A 5,317-nucleotide genomic window follows, 5' to 3' on the forward strand; every position below is an offset into this window, starting at 1 on the left:
TATGTTAAACAAACATGTTTTCATTTGATTTGAGATATTATCTAATTTTCCTTGTGACCTCTTCTTTAATTATTTGTTTTATTTATTTTTTTTAATGCTCCAACTTTTTATTATCCCAGTGAGAAAGTGCACAGCATGAAGTGAAGGGTGTGTGTGGCTTTTGCAGAATCTCCTACAAACAGCGAGAAAAGCAGTGTCAAGTCCTACACAGAGTTAACATGTGACCCTCTGACCCACATTCATAAGATATCTTAGAGACCAGATTCCCACTTCTCATGTAATTCATATGGCAATCCCAGTCTGCTCAGCAAAAAGAGTCACAGCACAGAGGTGCTGCCTCCCTGGAAGCATTGCAATCAATCGTCAGCTTGGAATTTTTTTTCTTTCACTTCCTGCAGCAGCTTCTCAGATTCCAAACTAGTGTCATAGGTCTTCAACCGTAAGTGTTTTAGGTTCCAGTCTGGATGCCCAGCACAAGAGCTCCCTCAGAGCCTGACAGAGAATCCACAATCCACAACCTATATGGTTGAGGCTCAGATCCAAGTCTGTGAGGCTGCAGACTCCTTGGAGAACCTTTGAGATAGGTCTGCAGCCATGTTTGGTTATGTTGCATTGCTGTAACACCAGGGTCTGCACTTTACAGTCCGGGTAACTCAAGCCCTCACACAGCAACTTCACCCCTTTATCCCCGATGGGGTTCTTGGCCAAGCACAGGTGTGTCAGATGCTGGTTGACAATCAAGATATCATCAAGCTCCTTGCAACTGGCTTCTGTAAGATGACAGTTTTCCAACGACAACTTCTGCAGCAAGTTCGTTGGGTGTCCCACAGTCTCATACAGCAATTTGGCACCCTCCTCCAGGAGCAGACTGGCTGAGAGGTGTAGGTGCCTCAGGGTGTCGGGGTCCGGCACGTCTGCCAGGGGGGCTACCGACCCGCGGGAGTCCCCGAGACCACCAACGTAGATGTCTCGTTCAACCTGAGGGAGAGAGCGCGCGGAAAAGAAAGAATACAGGAAAGTAGAGTCTGGAGGTCTGCGTGCAGTCAAGCAGCACACAGCACTTTATTTTTGTAGGTTACAGCTTTTATACCTTTTTTCTTGTTACATTTACTTTAGCTCATCAGAAAAAGGGGGCAAACAGAAAAGGGAACAGAAATCACGTAAAAATAGTTATCAGGGGCCTTTGTTAACAGCTCACAAAGCATTTTCAAGGGGGCTTGTGATAATAGCTTACAAAGCAGTTCAAGAGTTAATATACGTTTTTCAAAGATACACAGTGCAAGCAAACAATGGTTCCTTAAAGGTGGTTTGTTAATTATGCTTTCCATCAGGAGGTAGAACAGAGGCTCAGCTCCTGAGAAAATATGGGCAGGGGTCTTTGCCCCTCTCAAGCACCTCAATTGCAGCAAGCCTATTGCTTACACAGAGACTAAAGGGGATATGAAGCAGTCAGCACAATGTCCTCGCAAACCGCAGGCCCTTACTCTGCATTCTGTTTTTTGCCTCAGTGGCTTAGCCATTCTTGCCTCGACTCGACAGCCCTCGAGAGCAGGGGTAGAGCAGCACAGGTCCAGCAGCCAAGTTGGGGCGAGACAGCTACTGTCTCAAGCCCTTGGCGTGAACCCTGCCATCAGGGACTTGTTGGCTTTGAGAAGAAAGGGGAAATCGCCCCACTGCTCTGGGGTGGCCGAGTGACCTCCAAACCTCAGGTACTGCAGATTGCCTTTGGGAGTTCTGAACAGATCACACATCAGCAGCAGCATCATGCGTTCCCACTCGATGTGCCCTTACAGGGTCAGGTGAGTGAGGGTCTTCTTCCCAATGAAAGCAAGACAGAAGTCCAGGTAAGCAGGGTCAGGGGTGACGTTTTTAATCTCTGCTTTCTGCAGATGACAGGTGTTACCGGCTATGTGGTCACAAAGAACCCTTACTTTGTGAGTCACGGATGACTCGCTCAGGAAGCTTTGTCTCACTTCCAGAAACTTCAGATTGCTGTTTGAGCTGATGAGAGAGCAGAAATCCTTCCAGAAGCGAAGAGAGTGAAGATCCTGCCACACCCAGTTCAGAAGGGTGAAGTAACCTCTCCAACTCAAAGTCCGGGCCGAAGTCCACGTAATTCTCCAGGACACCCCTTTTGCTACCTGCAGTGAGTTCCTGCAAGTCTGGACAGTGCTTCAGGCTGAAATAACAGTGCATCATTTCAGACGTATTTGTCAAGTGAATAGAAATTTCCTTGAATGGGGCCATCACCACCTTTGCCCCCTCGTCCTCTTGAGACTCATACAGGCAGCACAAGAGCTCCCTCAGGCCTGCCATGGATGACGGCTTCTTTACGTGAAGATTTGCTTTGCACCGCAGCAATTCCTGTTTGATCTCCTGTGAGTGACATCACGCAGCCAAAAGTGGTCTCCAACTCCTTGGCTCTCTTCTCTTTGGCGAGGCCGAATAAGAAGTGTTCTGCTTGGATCAGGTCGGGGTTCTGGACTCTTTCTTCACTGAAAAGCAGCTTCTGCACATCCCCAATGTCCCAGGCATGGCTGTCCCTGTCCTCCCCTCCTTCTCCAGGGTGTAGAACAGCGCGGTGAAAAACTGCTGGAAGCTGAGCTGGAGGAAGGAGTAGCAGTTCTTAGAGTCTCTATTCTGGCAGAGGATGCCTCTGTCCAGGAATGGGCGGAGGTCGGACTCCTGCACCCCGAAGCTCTCCAGGTCCTCTCTGTGGAATGCGGACATCTGCGCCCACAGGCCCTGCGCAGTCAGGACCCTCAGCGCCTGCAGCGTGCCCCTGAGCTGTGCACCCTTCGGGAAGCCGCTGCAGAGAAAGTGCAGGAACAGCCCCGTGCGGGAGTGGCAGGTGGGGACAGGGTCCTCCCCCGTTCTCTATCTGCAACTTCAGACTCGTACACACCATCCAGTACCCCGTGGGCGCCGAGCCCAGCTGGAACAGGACTGCGTTGCTCAAAGGCACGTGGCTTGGTCCTCCTCTCCAGTGTCTCAGGAAATAGGCCCTCCTGTCCTCCTCCAGGAACCCCTCCACCCTTATTAGATGGGCTTTTCAGGCAGGAGCTGCAGGTCCTTCAGGGACCTGGGCCATGTGGTGACCAGCAGGGCGGCCTTGGGTAACATCTCCCTCTTCAGCAAACTCCCCAGGAGGACCGGCACCGGCTTCGGCTTCTTCCAGTCCCCGCAGATGTCGTGGATCAGTGCGCCGGGGCGGTGGGGAGGGGAGGCGGGGGAACTCTCAGCTCATCAAGGCTGTCAACCACGAACAGGATTCCCTGTGCTTGGGCTAGGATGTTTGGAATGTCATCCTGCAATTCCGGCTGGTCTTTGGCGATCAGCTCTGCAAAACTGCACAGGCCCAGGTGGCTGAGCTCCTTGCAGCTGAGGTAGAAAGCCTACCTGGCCTTCGGGCTGAGGTTGTAATCTTTCCAGTCCAGCAAACACTTTTTGGCCAGCGTCATTTTCCCCATGCCCGCAGGACCGTGCAGAACCACCGTGTAAGGGGATGGCTGCGTGAGTCTTCTGGGATTCAAGAATGGAATGAACCTTTGGTTTCTCTGAGTGACGTGGTCGTGGAAATTGTCACTGTCTCCTCGCCAAAAGCTGTTCCTCCAGACCAAAGACTGTTCGTCCATCACGTTTCTCCATCCTTCCTTCTCACCTGGCTTTGCTAACTCCAAGTCCTCTTCTGAGTCTCCCAGCTCAGGGTTATCTACTTCTTCCACCTGCCTGTCCTCCAGCTACTCTGCCTTTGCCATCTTAGACAATTCTGGGAGATTCAGCTCTTCAAAGACCTTCACAGTCGCATTCCTTATCCAGCATTCTGAGGATGTGTTGACCATAATTTCTGCCAGTTTCTTGCCATTGGCCTCTTCCATCTCAGACCATGGCGTCTTCTGTAGCACATCTTCTTGGGGAAAAGCCCACAAGATGGATTTGAAAGTTCCTAATTCACCCTCGCTCAGCTGCTCCAGAAGGGACTGCAGAGTGCACTCTAGCTGTGGTGATGTCATAGTGCTCCACGAATGAGACCTTAGGTTAAGGCGGAAGAACTCCATAGGGCAGGACTTGCTTCTAGCCTGTGTTTTCTGCAAAGGACATGGGTAATAAGAGGGTAAGGGAGCTCTGGGATTGGCCTTGGGGACATGGGGTGGAGGCAGGTGTTTCCCGCCCAGGGTGGAGCTGCCCACTTAATTATTTATTTAATAGTGTGTTACTTTCTACATATTTGTGTCTTTTCAGTTTTCCTTTTACTATTTATTTCAAGTTTTATCCCACTGTGGTTGGAAAAGATACTTAGTACGATTTTAATCTTCTTAAATTTGTCAAGACTTGTTTTATAGCCTAAGATGTGTATAACCTTGTAGACTTATTTGGAAACTATATAAAAAACTCTTAGAACTTAGTAATATAAGGACATGTAACCCAAGTACAATAGAGAAAGAATCTAAATAGATATTTCTTTAAGGAAAATATAAAATGGGCCAAAAAAAACCCATCAAAAGATGCTCAACATCATTAGTCATCAGACAAAAGCAAATCAGAAACACAATTTTATATCATCTCACTCTTACTAGACTAACCATTAAAAAAAAAACAGAAAATTAAAAGTGTTGAGAGGACATATAGAAATTGGAATCCTCATACATGGGTGGTGGAAATATAAAACCATGCAGCCACTTTGAAACACAGTTTGACATTTCCTCAAAAAGATAAACATGTTACCAAATGACCTAAAAATTCCACTCTTAGGTTTATACGTAATTACAAAAAGTTAAAAATATATGCCCTCACAACCACTTGTTCATGAATGTTCATAGCAACATTATTCTTATTAGTCAAAAATTAGAAGCAACTCAAATTTCCATCAATGAATGAATTCGTGAAAGGTGGCATATTTATAAAATTAAATATTATTCAACAATGAGAAGGAATGATATACTGATACATGCTACAATCTGGATGAACCTTGAAAATATAATGCTAAATAAAAGAATGCAAGCCCAAAACACACACACACACACACACACACACACACACACACACACACAAGCCACATATGGTATAATTCAATATATATAAAATATCTAGAATAGGCAAATCTATTAATGGCCACTTAGCACCAGGGAGAGGGGTTGAGGAAAATGAGGTGTAACTGCTAATAGATTACTAAGTTCCTCTTTGGAATGATGAAAATGTTTGGAAATTGATTGTGGTAATGGTTGCAAAACTCTGTGGATATCCTAAAAAACCACTGAATTAACAATTTAAATAGGCAATTTATATGTTATATAAATTATGTATCAATAAAACTGTT

The 5,317-nt window shown here is 46.8% G+C and overlaps 1 pseudogene; it reads right to left on the reverse strand.

Annotated features, from left to right (window-relative positions):
* Positions 1–239: 239 nt before the first annotated feature.
* On the reverse strand, positions 240–4,028 carry LOC100413611 (NACHT, LRR and PYD domains-containing protein 7-like; annotated as a pseudogene).
* Between the last annotated feature and the right edge of the window lie 1,289 nt (positions 4,029–5,317).

Source organism: Callithrix jacchus, chromosome 1, assembly GCF_049354715.1.
Source record: "Callithrix jacchus isolate 240 chromosome 1, calJac240_pri, whole genome shotgun sequence".
Taxonomy (NCBI): Eukaryota; Metazoa; Chordata; class Mammalia; order Primates; family Cebidae; genus Callithrix; species Callithrix jacchus.